We start from the raw sequence: 20,985 nt of genomic DNA on the forward strand, positions 1-20,985 counted from the left end.
TCACATCTGACAGGATCAGGTCAGGCCCTGTTGAGTTTCGCACATTCGGAGAACGTTTTTGAAATAAAACCATTAAAACGACTTTTGAGTGACAAATAAAAACGTCAGCCTCTGCCTTGCTGATTTCAGGTGTGTTCTTGAAGTGATGAGCAAACAGTCAAGAAAAAAGATGCATGGTGTCAGATTAATGGGTAGAAATTGTGCCACTTATTTTAGCTGGCTAACCAGGCCAGTGAAAGGGGTGGTTCTTTTTTCTCAAAAAGCGGACCATTTTGCAGTTATTCGCCTAATTTTCTATTTAATTATGAGCTATAATACTGCTTTTTAGAGACATTTTAAACACTTTTTTTAGCTGGATTAGTTTAAATTATTTTCTTTATTTAAGTGAAGTTTCATAAACTAATTTCGAGAGGAGCACGTGATATGATTGAGCACGTCTGGCCACTCATCTGTAATACAGTAATAATTCAATCAGAGTGATCCTAGTTTACTATAAATGGATCATTTTCTCACTACTGCTCTATCTTCATTGGAAGAATCCCCCCTTCCACCCCATCTCCTCCTGTTCCTCCCTTTTCTAAAGGGGGAGCTCTCGAGACCTACCTGATCTCGGATCTCCTGATATGCTTATCGACTGGGGCTGGGAGCCCTGGGCTCAAATATCTCCGAGATCAGGGTCCTCCCCGGGACAGCATGCCAAACCTGCTTTAAACGCCAAGCATATCTAAGTGGGAACTCTTGAATTATTGGTTGTCAGATGGTCATCATAACCACACTTTTTGACAAGGGTGTAGAATTAAGCTGCGGTCACACTGGGCTTTTCTCCCATAGACTTCCATTCATACGCACGCGAATGCGTCAGACCGGAAATGCAGGGTCTGCGTCACGTTTCGCAGGTCGCTGCAGTGCAAAGTTTGCATCACTTGACTGCGTGAGACCAATCGAGGATCAAAAATTACTTCTCCGGACAGAAAGTTTTAAACATGGAGCAATCGCTTGCTTTTTTTAAAGTCTAATCATCTTGTTTAATCCCGCCCCTTTCGTAGCGACCGCACGACAGAATTACGCATTGCTCAAACTCTAGTGTGACCGCAGCTTTTTAGCATGGACGAAGGGGAATGTCCCCACCAATATCCGCAAATTATTCAAATGTTCCCACCAATAATTTAATCACCTTCCAAAATAAAATAATGCTTTATGGAAATTTTCCAGTCAGGCTTTCTTTGTGTAATATGAGGTGGACGCTGGCAAGGAAAGTACGGATGCAAACGCAGGATTTATTAGCAGGATGGTCCGGCAAGCAATGGTCAACACAGGGGCAAACAGATGTGCACAGGAAATCTAGAGTCGTACTCAAATAACAGGGAGATGGTCAGTACAGGCAGGCAGCAGGCAACGTAAACAAAAAACAAACAAGGAAGGTAGGAAAGGTTTACTATTAGTATAACAAGACTCAGCAACTTCTGTATGTTTGTGTGCAGAATAAATAGTCCAGTAATGAGCAGCTTCAGCTGTGTGAGTCTAATCAATGGAGACTTGGAGCTGGTGTTGTGTTGTTGCATGATCTTGTAGTCCATATACCGCAGGATTTGTAGTTCTATGTGATCTGTGTGTTTACCAGCGATCTGAAAGGATTAGATTGCTTGTGATTGTGACACTGTGCAAGACTCAGGTAGACATGGACATAAGCAGCTACATTTCAAAGAAAGTGTCAGTCACTTAAAGTCAAGTCCATCATAATAGTAATCATTGATGTGCAATTAATAAAAAAAATGTTTTAGGTTTGACCTCCACGACAATAATGAAAACACAACGATTGTGATAAAATGGTTGTGTCATACGCCTCCCTCTTTCCAGTCTGCATTCATTCCTTCAGAGTAAAATCATGTAAATATCATTTTGCACCATAAGACTGCTTGATTTAATGTTGCTTTTATTACTAATTGCATTTGATTTATTTATTTACGTTTTTTTTAATGTGTGAAATGGAACATGTGCTGTTCTGTTGCACACTGCAGAGACGGAAAAGAACATAGACATGTAAAGTTATCTTTTAGCTTAGTGCATAACTGGCAATATTATACTTGCAAGAATGTGTTCGAATGCGGTGGTAAGTGACTACGCACAAATACGCCCTCAGTTAACGGAGGTCTTTATTAAACTTCTTTTTGTCAGACATTTTTAATTGTGAAGTTACATTTTAATTTTACAATTGGGGGTGGGATGGTGTCAAATTAGGTCCCCACCAATATCAAAAGCAAATCTACGCCCTTGCTTTTTGATGTACCAAAAAATTTCCAAAATATTTTGAGTAAAGAAATATGAAAAAACAACAACATTTAAATACAAATGTATTACATTACATTTTCTTAGAGAGCCACGCGGTGGTGCAGTAGGTAGTGCTGTCGCCTCACAGCAAGAAGGTCGCTGGTTCGAGCCTCAGCTGGTCGGTTGGCGTTTCTGTGTGGAGTTTGCATGTTCTCCCTGCTTTCGCGTGGGTTTCCTCCGCGTGCTCCGGTTTCCCCCTACAGTCCAAAGACATGCGGTACTAGGTGAATTGGGTAGGCTAAATTTGGTCCGTAGTGTATGTGTGTGGTGAGTGTGTATGGATGTTTCCCAGAGATGGGTTGCGGCTGGAAGGGCATCCGCTGCGTAAAACGTGCTGGATAAGTTGGCGGTTCGTTCCACTGTGGCGACCCCGGATTAATAAAGGGACTAAAGCCGAAAAGAAAATGAATGAATGAATGAATTTCATTAGAAATAAAATAGGAATCTGGTAAAGTTTTAAATGAAAAACTGAAGTCTATTGTCATTTGTTAGGTCAATAACAAACTGAGCAGTACATTTAGAGTTTCATAAGTTTTCTAGGGTCTCTTGTAAAAAGTACTTTGAAAATTCATGGATAACAACAACAGCCTAATTAGTATTCAAACTTAATTTTAATATGGGCCCACTTTGGTGCTTCACCACCTTTTTATTGGTCATTTTTTGTTTCAAGAATAAGGTCCCAGATTTAAGAATTAAAGTTAGTAGTAAGTAATTTGTATTAATATAGTGCCATTATCTTGTATGGCCTACACCCAAAGCCACTTCACAATTATGAGGGGGGTTCTCTCCACACCGCCACAGTGGCAGCATCCACTAGGACGACAGCACCAGTGCGCTCACCACAACAACCAGCTATAGGTGGAGTGGAGAGACAGTGACAGAGCCAATTCAGTGGATGGGATGATTGGGAGGCCATGATGGGTACAGGCCGATGGGGGAAATTTGGCCAGGACACCGGGGTTACACCCCTACTCTTTAGCAGAACAACAGAGAAGATCTCTCTGTGAGCGTTACAAATTTAGGATTAATCTACAAGTAAAAAAGATTTATTAATCCATCAACCGTAATCCATTACACCCCTAACTGCAACGTTAAGCTTACTATATATTAATGAATATTAAGATTACTATATTATTGAATAAAAACCTGGTTGTGATTATTTTGACTGATAGACAGCATCATAATATTGTTGTTTGTTAAATGCTATTGTTCAATAATTTACACTTGATACAAATTACCATTGGCGGTTCATTCCGCTGTGGCGACCCTAAATTAATAAAGGGACTAAGCCGAAAAGAAATTGAATGAATGAATTACCACTCTACTATAAAAAATATAAAATCTCTGTTTCTCATCTGGATATCCATCACATTCATTTTTAGACTGCGTAATCCAAAAAAGGTGCATATTAAAATCTTTCCCAGAACTCTGCATATTTTATTGTAAAAAAAGTGTTAAAACACAGTTAAAAGACCTCCAGTTCAGTCTGATACACCGTTCTTCATTCTTCCATTTTCAGCCTTCGTGCTTTCTCATACATCTTCAAAAACCGTGTTATCCTTCTAACAGCTGCGCTTGTTCTGATACATGACATATGTTCAGAGATGTTTCTTTCTCAAATCTCTGAAATTTCTGTGGCCCCTAAAACAACAGTGTATCCCACTGTGCAATACTTTCAGTTTAAGTGCGTTCGGTTGAGTACAAAAACATTCACTTTTTATGCTTTGTTAAAAAGACACTGGATCTGTTCCAAAAACTTAGCCAGCTGTCTACTTAGAAAGAAGTATATTTAGCAGTGAATGAAGTATGCTAATGAAGTAAACTTACGGATTAACCTGCTAAAATATTGCTCCAGTAAAAATACTTATTTTTGATTTTATGCAAGTCAAATAGTAGCCTACTTGATTTTTAGAAATGTACTGAATCATTAGAAGTAAAAAAACACGTTAATAAATGACTATTTATTTTGCAAGATGTTTTATTTTCCCACATGAAAAAGAAACACTATCATAATTTATATGTAGTAAATACTGTAGAGTTTATGAAGCATAAAGTTTAGTAATGTAAAATACTGTATATATTATATTATTTACAACTTTCTTTAATGAATGCTCCAGCAAACCGCAGTATTAACTATACTGATCTGATAAACTGTAATAATACTGTAGTATATTTAGTTTTTACTACAGTAAACTGTGGTGTGGGGCGACATGGTGGCTCGCCTCACAGCAAGAAGGTCACTGGTTCGACTCTCGCCTGGGTCAGTTGGCATTTCTGTGTGGAGTTTGCATGTTCTCCCCGTGTTCTCGTGGGTATCCTCCGGGTGCTCCTGTTTCCCCAACAAGTTCAAAACAAGAGGTATAAGTAAATTGGGTAGACTAAATCGTCCGTTGTGTATGTGTGTGAATGAGTGTGTATGGGTGTTTCCCAGTGATGGTTGCAGTTGGAAGGGCATCTACTGCGTAAAACATGTGCTGGATAAGTTGGTGGTTCATTCCACTGTGGCGACCCCAGATTAATAAAGGGACTAAGCCAAAAAGAAAATGAATGATGAATAGTACAACCACATTTTTTATAGACTGATAGTCATACTGATATTTAATGACAATTAGAGTGTTAAAGCAAAAGTGAAAAAATAACTAAAATAACTGGGGGAAACCGAGAGCACCCAGAGGAAACCCACGCGATTGCAGGGAGAACATGCAAACTCCACACAGAAACGCCAACTGACCCAGCCGAGGCTCGAATCAGCGACCTTCTTGCTGTGAGGCGACAGCACTACCTACTGCGCCACTGCGTCGCCCTATATATATATATATATATATATATATATGTTCCCTCTGCCATCATTCTTGCTGTTGCTGCGGTGGTAGTAGGTGTGCCAGCAGCTTTTGACCGCTGGGTGGCGCTTTAACCATAGATTTTTAGCTTTGCCTTTTCACAATACTAGATAGGACTGTAGGCTACTGTATGGGTACCTTATGTGATGTGATGTGTTCAATTAAAATATGATTTCAATAGTTCACACTTATCTGATAATCAATAAGCGTATTTGGCATGCTGTCCCGGGAGAGAGCCCTGAGCTCGTAATATCCTCAAGCCCGGGGCTCCATCCCGTTAGAAGGGCGAGAGGGGAGTTCGAGCTCAGGTAGGTCTCGAGAACTCCCTGCTTGTCACCGTGTGAGAAGTGTAAACTAAGGTTGTCTTAGGTGATAATTTGGTTTAGTCGATTGGCTATGGTTTATGTTTTGGACGGTGTGAGGAAACCGGGGAACCCAGAGGAAACCTACGCAAACACGGGGAGAACATGTAAACTCCGCACAGAAACACCAACCAGCCCGATAGGAGGTTAGACCAGCGGTGTCTTGTGTGAGGCAACAGTGCTAGCCACTGGGCCACTGTGTTGCCTATCAGAAAAGGGGGAGTAGGTAGGGGTGGAAGGGGGGGAAGCTTCAAGACGACGACAACTATAGTGAAAAAACTCTGGTTATTTATAATGCTTCCGTAATCATCTAATGAGTCAGATTACGGAGCTAATGGGGAGCCAGCCGTGTTGATCATAAGCACGTGATCCTCTCGAAATGAAGTTTATAAATAAACCACACTTTGTTTGGTTGTTTTCTAAGTAATAAACAGCTTTATCGTTTTTTTAATGAATATTTCTGTTTAATGAAAATATTTTTTTACAATAAATGTTTTAACATAATAGTTTTAATAAGTAATTTGCAAAAAATGAAAAACAATATTGCTTAAAAGGGCTAATAATATTGACCTTTAAATGCTTTAGCTAAAATTAAAACAAATAAGACTTTCTCCAGAAGAAAAATAATATCGGAAATACTGTGAAAAATTCCTTGCTCTCTTAAACATCAATTGGGGAGATTTGGGATATTGAAGACATTAAATGAAAAGGTGGAATTTTATTAGGCTTTTGCTGAATGTTTATTTGTTAAATTTAAGTATAACAAAATCAATTTGAAAGTTTAAATCAACCCACGAATCAATTTAGCGATTTTATTATTTATAGAGCCAACCACTTTGTAATCTTAATACAAATAAAAATGCATGATGAGCAGGTTTTAGTCAAAAAAAACCTAAACCGTCTGACTACATAAAACAATGAAACGTAGACAAACTGAATGAGATGCAGATTCACTCTCTGCCAGCAGGTGGCGCTTGTGAATAGTAGATAACAAAACATTCTTCCTAACCATAATATTTGATTAATTCTTCAAATAAAAGAAAAGCTGACAGGCTGAATGGAGCTGATGGAGCATACACTAACCCCGTGCATATTATTCAGAATTATTCAGATGGCACGACATGATGCCAACAGTCAAATCAGTCAAAAGTATTGGCAAAATACTCAAAACACTGGGAGTATTCATTATTCATATGTCTGCCTTACTCATTGGTTGTTATCTCGGAATAACATACCTTTAAATGTTGAGACTGACCAAGCAGCTTTGAGTATTCCAGATAGGCATGACGTAAATCTTTATATCCGTCTTTCTATTATAATGTCTAAATATAATTATATAGACATGTTTATTGTTTTGTTTCTCTATATATTGTTTTGTCTCTGTAATTTGTCCCATTGCTAAATCTGTAGCTCTGTTGCTACATTTATGGTTTTGCTGTTCTACGCTGTGAAAAGCTGGGTTGCATACAATTCCTTTATGCTGTCACAACGCAAAACATTAATTAAATGTTTAAATCAGTTGTCCCCAAAAAATAATCAAGAATTGTTTATTTAGCTCATTTTAATTAAATAGTTTGAGCAAGTAGCAAATGTATTTTTATATCTATTGGTATATTGTCGTTTTTAACCTTATATTTGTTAAAGAGCCCATATTATGGGTTTTTGAAAATGCCCTTCCATGTAGTGTGTACCACAGCTCTAAGTGAAGTGAAATATCCAGCTAAGGCTTAAATCTGTAAGTGTACAGTGTTTAAAACTATTGATTCATCTATAAAAGAGTCGACTCATAGTGCTTCAAACGAGTCGCCTTGATAACGAGTCATTAGGTGTTTCGCGATGACGCAGCCACGAAACACAAGCCTCGCCAGTAGTTACGCGCGCAAACCAGGGAGATTTGAAACCTGCGGCCCCGCCCACTAACACAGAAAAAACACTAGACACACACACACAGACGCCGCCGGTCGAATGAAGTCACGCTGTGCTCAGATGGATAATATTGACAGTCTCTACCCAAAGATGAAACTGTGAAGAGTCAGTGGTTGAGGTTTATTCACTAGTGTAAGTAAGTGCGATTAAAATTGTTGCCTCGTTTACTCTAGCTTGCAAATTATGTATTTATTGTGTTTTGTTACTTGTTAACCTGGTACAGTACACGCGGTTACTCTTTATATTCTCTTATCACATGTAAGCCACGTTAAAAACGCGACGCGTGCCGCTTTGTTTACGGATTTAACATTAAAGGGTTTTGTGAGCTCGCGTTCCACTGCCGTATGTCGTTGCTATGGCGATCGTAAGCTAGCTGTGTGTGTGTGTGTGTGTGTGAGAGAGAGAGAGAGAGAGAGAGAGAGAGAGACAGAGAGACAGAGAGAGACTCGCGTCGCTTTCCCTAGTTTTTCTGAGGAGCGTTGTGTGTGTGTGTGTGTGAGAGAGAGACTCGCGTCGCTTTCCCTAGTTCTTCTGAGGAGCGTTGTGTGTGTGTGGTGTGAGAGAGAGAGACTCGCGTCGCTTTCCCTAGTTTTTCTGAGGAGCGTTGTGTGTGTGTGTGTGAGAGAGAGAGAGACTCGCGTCGCTTCCCTAGTTTTTCTGAGGAGCGTTGTGTGTGTGTGAGAGAGAGAGAGAGAGAGAGAGAGAGAGAGAGAGACTCGCGTCGCTTCCCCCAGTTCTTCTGAGGAGCGTTGTGTGTGTGGAGAGAGAGAGAGAGAGAGAGAGAGACTCGCGTCGCTTTCCTAGTTCTTCTGAGGAGCGTTGTGTGTGTGTGTGTGAGAGAGAGAGAGAGAGACTCGCGTCGCTTTCCCTAGTTTTTCTAAGGAGCGTGTGTGTGTGTGTGAGAGGAGAGAGAGAGAGAGAGAGAGGAGAGAGAGAGAGAGAGACTCGCGTCGCTTCCTCCCAGTTCTTCTGAGGAGCGTTGTGTGTGTGTGAGAGAGAGAGAGAGAGAGAGAGAGAGAGGAGAGGAGAGAGAGAGAGAGAGACTCGCGTCGCTTCCCCCAGTTCTTCTGAGGAGGTTGTGTGTGTGTGTGTGTGAAAAAAGCCTTACACTATGAAGCGTGTATGCACTGTGACTACTTTTATATAGTTGATTACCAGCTGGGCATTTCACTCTGTCTCGTGCTGAAGCCTGTCACTGTCGACCAATCGCAGCAGGCTGTCATCGGTCCAATCAGCGCAGATTAGCTTCGCGCTGAGGAGGGGGTTGGGAACAAATGAATCGCTGGACGATTCATATGGGAGTCGTTGGGATAATTAGGTAAAAATAAATGCAGATTATAAGAACATCAAAGTGTTTTATGACCTTGCATGCATATTAGACTGTTGTTGGAGACCCTTACAACCTAAATACCCTATTTCATGTATAATATGGGCTCTTTAATTTGCCTTTTTATATATTTATATACACTTTTCCGTCCATCTGTCCATCCAATCCAGGGGTGCCCAAACTTTTTCTTATGAAGGGCCAAAAACCAAACTTGGTTGAGGTTGGTGGGTCAAACATAAATGCACCAAACTGTGTTACATTAAAGTTTCTGTAGTAAATTCCTATTTTATGTCATGAAGCAGACGCTGGACAACAGAGTTGAGGATCCACGTGCAGTATTCATTAAGAACTGCAGTCAGACAGGCAACGGTTAAGCACAGAAGCAAACAGTATCATACTGGGATGTCCAAAAGAGTAGTCAGGTCACAGGCAAGTAGATCGGTTCAGGCGGCTTGCAGCATAAATAATAAACAAAGCGAGGGTCAATAAATATGGCACGGGAGAAACAAGACAAGGTATACGCTTCATAATGTTGACAGGTTAACAATACAGCAAGACTCATCAGCAAATTATGCGTGTGTGAGAGGTAAATATGAAGTCCAGGTAATCAGTCCATGATGAGTTATCAGCGGGCGAACTGCAACTGGTGTGTGAGTACAGGCATAATGGGATTTGTAGTTCATTTGGTGGCAGATTTGTAGTTTTCCAGCGATCTGCATGGGCTAGATCACTATGATTGTGACAGATTATTAATATTTAAAATTATATAATCATATTTTACATTTTACAATTGACTTATTACAATATGAATAATATATTATTAATATTATCAATATAAACTTCTCAAATATTCTTACAAAAACATAAACAATCCTATTTAGAACACAAAAGAGATCAATGCCAATGTCTTGTGCACTGTCCACTATCCATCAAGTAACATTACTCTATTTACATTTTAACATAAAAAAAATCTGATTTTCATTCAGAACATTTAACAAACAAACAGAAAGTTATGTTACATTAGAATTGACATGTCAGTTTTACCCCATTTGTCCCAACCTTCATTTTCCCTTTCTTCTCAGATGGGGTGGCGGACAAATCGAAGGTTAGCATGGACCAACTTTGTCCCGCTGGCCCTAGTTAGGGCATCTCTGATTCAATCCATCATTCTGTCTGTCACTATTATTATTCGATCTGTCTATCATGCAATATCTCTCAGCAAAGGACTGATTAATAATACAAAATAAAGTCTGCTCATGCACAGGTGACACAAATTAGATTATGGTCACATGATTATTTCCTCTGCCTGGAAATAATTCCTCCTTCATATTCAGAGCGGTATTACATTGATTGCAGAGGGAGAGTTGGGCTTCCTCTGGAAACTTGGACGGACGCTTGGATGTTTTTCGCCCTGTTTTGCTCCCCCCCCCCCCCTCTTTCGCTCTTTCTGTGCTGTCAGTTCAAGCACAGTTCAGTGTTTTGGGTTTAATCCATCTCATTCCTCTGCTGGTCCAGGTGGCCTCGTCTGATCCCGGAATATGTGTGTGTGTGCGCGCATTTCAGACCACTAATGTCTGCCTCCATGTGTGCTTTCATGGGCAATTTCCCACCAGCTCTTGATTTAATAGGGTTTTTTTTTTTTCTTTCTTTTATTTGAGGTTATATGCTTCGCTTCAGATAAGGAAAGCGCCTCCTTTTTCATTTGCAGGTATATTTGAAGCTCAGGTACGATAGTGAAAGAGCTTTGCTTCTCTGAAGGTAATTTCAGTTTAGCTCGAAAGCATTATTACTGTTAATATCAGTATTATTAATATTAATAAAAACAATAGCTGTTTCATATTTGTAATTGGTTGCAATAAATAGATTAACTTACATTTATTATTATTAGTAGTAGTAGTAGTAGTAGTAATGTTTAATTATTAAAATTCTTCTTTTTCTTCTTCTTCTTCTTATTATTAGCATTTTAATAGTGACATTTAATGTAATATATTGTGTTACTATTAATGTTTTATTTAAATTATTATTATTATTATTATTATTATTATTTTACCTTTGTATCTTTTGTGTTATTGTTATATTTGTATTTTGTAATTTAAATTAATATTGTTTTAGAATTGTAAATTATATGAATGTTTTGTTTGCACTAATAATAATAATAATAAAAATAATAATAATAATAATAATAAGTAAATAAATAAATTTATTAATAATAATAATCCTCATAATAATTCTCATATTAATAGCTATTTATATTTGTAATTTATTGTAATAATTTTATGAAATTACATTTATTATTATTTTATATAATTTATAATTATTATAATTGTATATCTTACATTTATGAGTATTTTTTATTATTGTAATATTTCTCTATTTGTATTTTGTCATTTGTATTAATACAAAATTAAAACAAATTCATTTTACAATTCTAAATTTTAATATTTAATTTATGATCATCGTCATCATCATAGCTACCTTATATTGTAATTTAATAACAATAACAACAGTAAAAATTTTAAGTTGTAATTTTTATTATTATTATTATTATTATTATTATTATTATTTATTATTTGTAATTACATTTATTAATATTAATTATACTAGCATTTTTATATTAACATTTATTTTAACATTTATTGTTCATAACAATGTTTTATTTCAATTATTGTTAGGTCTTTATTAGTAGTATTTTATGTAAATCAGTAATTGTCTATTTGTGTTTTGTAATCTGTATTAATAAAACTTAATTTTAAAATTCGAAATATTTTTTAAATATTATCTAAATATATCTAAACATGTTGTTATTATTATTATATATCATATGTTGTTATTATTAGTATTATCATCATTATTATCATTATTATTATTATTCTTTTTATTATATATTATTATTATTATCATCATTATTGTTATTCTTCTTCTTCTTATTATTATTATTTTTTTTTCATCATTATTGTTTTATTATTATTATTATTATATTATTATTATTATTATTATTATTATCATTATTATATTATATCATTATATTATTATCATTATTATTATTATCATCATCATTATTGTTATTATTATATATTATTATTATTATATTATATTATTATTATTATTATATTATTATTATTATTATCATTATTATTTTCTACTACTATTATTATTATTATTATTATCATTATTATTAATATTACTATTGAATAATGTTAATTATTATTTATTTTTCCTTTATAAGCATTAGTTTATCAAAACTTTTTACATCCCCATGAGTGATTTTCGGTTGTGATGAAAATGTAAGCTAAAGCATACAGATTGGAGTGTTTGCATATGGCTGATCTGTTCTTTACTGAATCAGTGTATAGATGTGTAATCTGACAGCAGGTGTTAATGTGTGTGTGTGTGTGTGTTTTGTTCATACAGGCAGCTCCAGCAGCAGCAGCAGGCCGAGCTGGAGGTTCACCAGAGAGACGGACTCACTGCGTATGACCTGTCGCAGGTGCGTGAAAACACACTGTTTCCTCACAAACACACACACAGTCATTTCCTCAGCTGACCTCACAGGTGCATTATTGCTCTGTTTAGCTCATGGAGCAGGTTTAATTCATGCTCATTCACTGCATTTGCACGTCCCTCTTAAATCAGTGTCAAAGCTCAGCCTGTTTTACATTTATACTGCAAGCTGAAAATCAGCCAATCACGATCCCGGAGGACGAATGTATCCTCTAGACGTGCTTTTTAATAGTTCAGAAGACTTAATGGAGTTAACCTCAAGTGTTATTAAGTTCCACTCTGAAGTTTGTCCTAAAATGCATGAAACGATTACCTTCATTATATCACTTATATATAATCTTTAGATCACTAATATAGTTAATTGTGATTAATCGCATTCAAAATAAAAGTTTTTGACATAATATATATATATATATATAATATATATATTATATATATATATATATATATATATATATATATATATATATATATATATGTGTGTGTGTGTGTGTGTGTGTGTGTGTGTGGTGTGTGTGTGTGTGTGTGTGTGTGTGTGTGTGTGTGTGTGTGCGCTCTATACTTTCATTATGCATATATAAATACACACATGCATGCATATAATTAAGAAATGTTTATTAATATTTACATTACATATACAGTGGGTAAGGAAAGTATTTCAAGAGTTCACACTTAGCTCATGATTTATACATAGCTTGTTTGGCGTGCTGTCCCGGGAGAGAGCCCTGAGCTCAAGGGATCCTCAAGCCCAGGGTTCCCTCCTTTCACAGGGCGAGGGAAGATTGAGCTCAGGTCGATCTGAAACTCCCCCGCTGCTGAGGCCAAGGTGAACGTCCTGAGAGTAAGACATTAGAAAAAATATTTAGGGTTATTTTATCTATAATATAGAGCACATATGGATGGTGGGAGGAACCCGGGGGAAACCCACGCGGACACGGGGAGAACATGCAAACTCCGCACAGAAATACCAGATGGCCCAGTGAAGATCCAACGCCATTGGTATTCTTGCTGTGAGGCAACAGTGCTAGTCACTGGACCACCGTGCCGCCCATTCTGGATAAAGGTGAAAGAAGGGGAGGGGGGGTTTCTTCTAGATGAAGATAGTTGTAGAGAAGAATGAGGATATATATAGTGACTTAGGATCCTTTGATTGGAGGATCATGATTAGCTAATGTGGACCAGCTGAGTCAATCATGAGCACATGCTCCTCTCGAAATTAGTTTAAAATTAAACTTCACTTAAAAATTTCACTCTGTCATGTTGCAGCCCTATGCTAAAATCATTTAAGTTCATTTTTTCCCTCATTAATGTACACAGTCCTCCATACTGACAGAAAAACACAGAATTGTTGACATTTCTGGTCATTTTTAGGTCTCTCTAGAGATGCTCAATTGGGTTCAAGTCAGGGCTCTGGCTGGGCATTCAAGAACAGTCATGGAGTTGACTCTTTTTGGCCCATCCTTTATTTATTTTCGTATGTAAATGTGTGTAAACATGTATGTATATTTACTCAGTTTTTATTTTAGTTTTAGCTATATTATCGAATAATATGCAGATGTTTATATGGTTTATGTACAATACAGTTTGCAAAGTTGTCAATTTTTTGTCTTTTAGTAGATATATTTTATTTTATTATTTAAAAATTATATATATATATATAATATATTATATATATTATATATATATATAACAAGTCTCTCATAATATCATATATATATATATATATATATATATATATATAATATATATATATATATATATATATATATATATATAATGATATTATGAGAGACTTGTTTTGTTTACCAAACAAACAGATCTAATTGTATTTCTTGTGTGAATTAAATTAAAGATAAAATAATATTGTTTTTTTATTTCGTATTTTAAATATTTAGTTACAATACTCAGTTAGTTACTATACTTAATTGCATATATGTATGTAACCCCTCTGTTCCTATACCACCCAACCCACTCCGAGCTGGGATTGAATCGACCACTTTCTACATGGGAGTCGGTTGTTCTAACAAGGAGGCTACAGACCATGGCCTTTAGTGTCTGTCACTAGAGCACCTTTAGAGGTCAGAAAAGTGAGGCACATCGCTAGCTGGCCTCTGTTACACTCACCCCCTAAACCTTATCCCTTCCGGTTCACAGCACCAATGTAACCCCACCAGTCTTACACCTCCCAACCCGCTCCGAGCTCAGATTGAACTGGTGATTCACTGCATGGGAGTCAGTTGCTCTAACAAGTAGGCTAAAGACCATGACCATGGCATAACGTCTATTGCTAGAGCTTTTGAGGTCAGAGGAGTGAGGTTTAGTTGCATAGCACTTCACTAGCTGGCCTCCGTTACACTCACCCGCCCTAAAATCTCACTCCCATCCCGGACGAGCCCCTACGTGTAACCCACAGACCCTACTGCTCCTAAAACGGTCTGAGCTAGGATCGAACCGGTGATTCATTGTATAGGAGTTGCTCTAACAAGGAGGCTAAAGGAGTGAGGTTTACCTGCTTATCACTTAGCTAGCTGGCCTCCGTCACACACAATTCTGCACAGAAATAGCATACACTGTAAAACACGCTGGCTTCCACACAGTTGAATTGTGTTGGGAAAACATGAAGGAATTAAATTAACTTATTAGTTTTCATGAGTTTAAGCGAACATAAAAAAATAAGTTGTCCCTAAAAAACTCAGGAATTGATTCAAAACTCAAGAGTTGTTTCAGCTTATTTTAAATTAGTAGTTGTACAAAGGGAAAACGTCATTTTTTTAAGTGGAAATTGTGCGCAGATACTTTCTAGCCCTGCACTGTAAAAATGCAGGCTTCCACACAGTTTCCTCTTGTCGTCCCAACCATACCCATCAACACTCCCGTTTTTCTGGGGAGTCTCCTGTATTTCAGACTCATCTCCCGCCACCCTCCCGTTTTGTTACTTCTCCCAAAAAACTGCCAGAATTTCACCACCCACCTTCCATCCCCTGGTCCTTAGTTTTTTGGTGCAGTCTGTAACATCCCCAGGTCGCCGACTTTGGTATAGTATCCGGTCGCCCGAAACTCAGTGCATAGTACAGTTAACTCACTCAGTTCTCAGCTGTGTTATTCAGACACCTCACCCCTGACACCAAACACCCCTTGCCCCCAACCTCCCCTCCCCAGTCTCCCGGATTTTCAGAGACAGATGTTGGCAGGTATGGTCCCAACACAAAACGACTGAGTCAACCTAATAGTTTTTACAAATGTAAGTGGGTTGTACATAAATTTGTCCCAAAAAAACTTAAGAATTGTGCTGTTTCAACTTGTTTTGAATAAGTAGTTTGAACAAGCAGCAAAAGTTGTGTTTACACACATTTACATAAGTAAATGAATAATTGATAAACGCAGTGGAGAAACTGCATTGTTGTAGTCATCGCGGTCTGTAAACTGTTAACTCTGGATGTATGTATGAGTGTGTGTGTGTTGTAAAAATAGGACATAACTGCGAGATGAAGTCACGCAGATATTATGGAATTTGGCCTCATTGTTAAACAGCTTTTTACAGCCTGACACAGATTTGCTTTGAGTCATAGGTGATAATGTTATGTTATATCATACGATGTTTATGTTAAGGGGTCAGGAGTCAGTCTTAATAAAGCAGAGAGGATTAATAACTCTGTACACATAGGACGAAGAGAGTGTGTTCATCAGTGTCAGAGTTTAACGTCTGTCTGGGACTTTTTTCAGGCCGTGGTTGTACGTTTAGGTTTGTGATGACTGTGGATCTTATTTTATTCAGCAATTATTAGCTTCATCTTTGTAGTTTGCTGGATGTGGTAAGAAAATATGTTTTTGTTTTAGTTGATGCTAAACGTTTTATTCGTTCATTTATTTTTTAAGGTCTCTTATGTTCATCGATGCTGAATTTACAACAGTAAAAACATTAATTATGTAGAATTATTGCAATATATATGTTGTATTATTTTTAAATTAGTTTTATTTAAAAAAGCTAAAATTATTAAAATACAATTAAAAGTACTGTGAAATATTGATGACGAACGTTTAGCATTATTATTTTTATTCTTATTATTGTTGTTATTGTGTGTATGCTTTACTTGAAAGATAGGTCTTTAATTTAGTTTTAAACTGAGAGAGCGTGTCTGAGCCTCTGACATTATCAGAAAGGCCATTCCAGAGTTTTGGAGCCATAAATGAGAAGGCCCGACCTCCTTTAGTAGACTTTGCTATTCTGGGTAGATTATTTGCTATTCCTTTAGTAGACTTTGCTATAAGCCATGAGTTTTGAGATCTTAAAGAGCGGGTTTGATTGTAGCGAGACAGAAAGTGGTTAGATAAACAGGAGCTACATTATTTAAAGCTTCATAGGTAAGAAGCAATATTATAATCAATACGGAACTTAACAGGCAGCCAGTGTAAGGAGGATAAAATTGGGGTGATATGATTATATTTTCTAGACCTAGTAAGAACTCTGGCAGCTGAGGTTTATGAAAATACTGAAGTTCAGATATATCAGATAGATTCTGATGATATTGAATGTTTAAAAGCTGCTTAATATTTTACATCAAATATAAATCAGGCTTCTTACATGAAGAGAAATTTGCATGTATCATTTCTCAGTTTTGACTGACGGTGTTTGTTGATCCCGCAGGTTCCTGTGTCCGGGTGTCAGCCGGTGTTCATGAATCCGGCAAAACCATCGACAAGACTGAATCTCTGTTTTCACAGGAGAGAGACCCACGATTCAGCGACATCTACACCGGAATCTCTACATGTATGAGCTTCAGCACAAATTAAACATGCAATTCACTGGAGTTTCAGCTAATTCAGTTACAGAGCCTGTGCACGGCTGACAGATACAATTCCTGCATGATTTACACTGTAAACACTGTATGCTTGGTACATTTGGTTGCTATACAAAGAGTTTGCAAGGAAATTAAGTCAGAAATTCCAACAAAATAGGTCAGATTGAGCTTCTGATGTTTCTAGCTTGTAAAAGACTGTTGTTTCTGATTATGCACTGAATCAGTGTCAGTGTTCGCGAGTATAGGCTTATTCCTCTGTAGTTTGGGCTCTATATTATTATTGTAATAATATATTACATTATTTTTTAAACCTATGCACATCTATAAATGACTGCCAAAATTAAAAAAAAAATTATAATTAATTCATTAATTTAAAAAAATGTAAAACTTAAACAGCAATTCAATCTATAAAATAAAAACATTAATTATAAATAATATTAATAAATAATAATATTAAATCTGTAATTTTATTTACAGTATTATTATTCCACTGAAATATGTATATATTTTATTACATTTACAAAAGAAACAAAATCGAATTTTATGTACAATTAGGTCCATAAATATTTGGACATCGACAAAATTCTAACATTTTTGACTCTTAAAACCAACACATGGATTTGAATAAAACAAATGATGTGCTTTAACTTCAGACTGTCAGCTTTAATTTGAGGGGTTTTACTTTCAAATCAGTGAACGGTGTCGGAATTACAACAGTTTGCATATGTGCCTCCCAGTTGTTAAGGGACCAAAAGTAATGGTACAATTGGCTTCTAAGCTGTTCCATGGCCAAGTGTGTGTTATTCCTTTATTATCCCAATATGTCCCAATATTTATGGACCTAACGGTATATACTTCCTCTATTTTCGGTCTCTATTCTTGTGAAATCATGTAGATTGTAGTATTTGTAAATAAAAAAATATATATATAATTATTTTTATATATAATTTTTTTATTTTTTTATTGCATTTACAAAATAAATAATCACTTCAACTGATTTGGAAGATTTATTCTGATACGGCTTCTTGCATTTCATCTGTAGTTTTTACCTTCCTCATTTTGAAATAAAAAAGAAACATATAAATAAATTAATAATTTAATATAATAAATATTTTAGAAATTAAAAATAAAAAATAAAAATATCTGCAATGAAAATAACAATTTTAATTAATTTTTATTATTTTTAATTGTTTGACTACATGTACAAAAATTGAATGAAAAGTGATTAAATGATTTCAGTATTCTTTCATTTATTCATTTAAACAGCTGAATTAATAGATGATATAATCTGATTTAATATTCAGGAAAAGTTAGCTTGTCTTATATTGTCTCATCTGTGTGATCATGAAGATGATGCTAAAATATGATGTTTCTGTCATTTTTGAGCTCCTTAATAATGTTTTGTGTGTGTGTGTGTTCAGCTGAGAAGAAGATGATGGTTCCTTCATCCACCGCCGGCGGGCAGCAGTTGTATTCTCAGGGCAGCCCTTTCAGCCAGGACATTCCGGAAAGAGCTTCAGGTACACATTAGAGATCTGCACAGGACTGATTTTAGTCCCGCTCCCGCCAGGTTTTATTCCACACCTACCGATCATGCTGTATATTCAGCCTTTGTTCACCTGCTGCCCGACCTGCCCTGTTTTCTACCAGACCATTCCCACTAAATTTAGATCTGGTTTCCAAAATCTCACGTTTAAATTGGGTACTATCAAAAGAGAGATAACTGATAAGTGTGTAGGTTGTGCAAGGACTGTAGGCTAAATGTCAGTTTTGCTTGCCCCTTTGTGATGAGACATGAGTGTTGCCATAAACAGTGACGTGCGATGAGATTTGTGGCTGGTGAGGCACTGACTCTTTCAAACTCAGATTTGACTACTACTGATGTGTTCCATATATCATATCAGCATATTTCTATACACACAGCAGGTACATACTGGGCCAAGGAAGAATGTCAATGTATAGCGATTAAATATGCCTCCAAAAAACACCCGGCTGGATGCTACAGAGTCCAGACAGCCTATAACAAGCGACACACAGCACCACGGCGGATGCGCGCTCTCTCTCTCCCTCTCTATCTCAAGGGAGCGCTATATTGTTAGACCGCCCGCTCCTGTTCAAATTACACCAGAGTTACTGACTGATCGAGTTTTATTCAAAAATTTATTCCCAACCGCAAGTAATCTGGTCGGATGTGCTAGAGGTCTACATTCCCATGGCTGTACCGTAGGGGCTGGGGGATGCAGACTCTAGTATACATCCACAAAATACATCCTTATGGCAAGCTTTACCGAAGACACATCAGTACAGGGGTTGCAAATGAAACTAAAACACTGGCCGATTTAGTGTTGGAGGTTTCATGGCTAAATTTGAGCAGCTGGTGGCCAGTTTTCATTGATTGCACATTCCAACAGTAAGAGCGAAGAGTGAATACCACAGTTCTGGTTAAAATATTGCAACGCACACAACATTATAGGTGACATTTCAGAGTTCAAAAGAGGACAAGTTGTTGGTGCGATGTATTTGTAATATATATCAAGAGACACGGTATCCAGGGTAATTAGCATACCATCTAGAAGGACAAACCACATCCAACAGGAGCAACTGTGTGGGCAAGAGGAAGGTGTCTGAAAGGGATTGTATCCAAAAAAACTAAAACCACAGCTGCCCAACTCACAGCAGAATTAAATGTGCACCTCAACTTCCCCGTTTTCCACCAAAACTGTTCGTCGGGAGCTCCACTGGGTCAATATACATAGCCGGGTTGTTATGTCCTAACCTTTGGTCACTTATGCCAATAGCAAACATCAGTTTCAATGGTGCCAGCAGTGGAAATCTTGGGCTGTGGATAACGTGAAGCATGTATTGTTCTCTGATGAGTCCACCCTCACTGTTTTTCCCACATCTGGGAGAGTTACAGTGTGGAGAAGCCCCAAAGAAGCATACCACCTGGCCTGTTGCATGCCCAGGTGAAGTATGGGTGTGGATCAGTGATGGTTTGGGCTGCAATATCATTGCATTCCCCAGGCCCAACACTTGATGCAGGACACTGACAAGGACTACCGAAGCATTCTTGGAGGACCATGTGCACCCTATGGTTCAAACATTGTATCCTGAAGGCGGTGTTGTGTTCAGGATGATAATGCACCAGTACACACGGAAGACTGGTGACAGATACATGAAAGTAAAGTTGAACATCCCATCGCATGGCCTGCACAGTCACCAGATCTAAATATTATTGAGCCATTTTGGGGTGTGTTGGAGGAACGAATCAGGAAATGTTTTCCATGACCTAATTTATTATTTTTTTTCAATCATTAACACTTGATTGTGTCAGAAATGTGTGTCTGGTGTGAAATTTGTTCTTTTAATGTGTTTCAGCTCTTCTGTGATCCATGTCCCGGGTGTGAATGACATCCAGTCCACAGCGGGTTCAGCTGGACAAAACCTTAGCCAGATTTCCCGGCAGATCAACACGGGACAGGTGTCCTGGAGCGGGAACAGACCTCCATTCTCTGGCCAGGTGAGAGCGATTTCTTCTCTATTAGCTTTAATTAAGCTGGAACAGTCCTGTTTAGCACTGGGATGTTGAGAAATGTTGGATCCAGATTCAGGCGCATTCAGCGATCAACAATGAGCAATTCACATTTATACTTGACCTGACAGTGTCAGTGTAGAGAAATACAGTTGAAGCGTTCATTCAAATATTTCTCAAGTGATGTTTAATGGAGCAAGGCCATTTTATCTTGTTTGTTTATGTTTGGTTGTGTGATATAGATGAGCATATAATAATTTTAAGATCAATGTATTAATAGAGTTTTAAAGAGCACCTATTAAGCAAACATCACTTTTGTAAGGGGTTTAAACTCAGTTGTGTGCCAGCAGTGTGTGAAAATAACGAGCTT

At 37.1% G+C, this 20,985-nt stretch overlaps 1 pseudogene; it reads left to right on the forward strand.

Moving 5' to 3' along the window:
- The first annotated feature begins 3,245 nt into the window (after window positions 1-3,245).
- The window catches only part of LOC130232628 (aryl hydrocarbon receptor nuclear translocator 2-like), a 37,810-nt pseudogene continuing 20,070 nt past the window's right edge, over window positions 3,246-20,985 (forward strand).

The sequence above is a fragment of the Danio aesculapii genome, chromosome 7 (assembly GCF_903798145.1).
Source record: "Danio aesculapii chromosome 7, fDanAes4.1, whole genome shotgun sequence".
Lineage (NCBI taxonomy): Eukaryota > Metazoa > Chordata > Actinopteri > Cypriniformes > Danionidae > Danio > Danio aesculapii.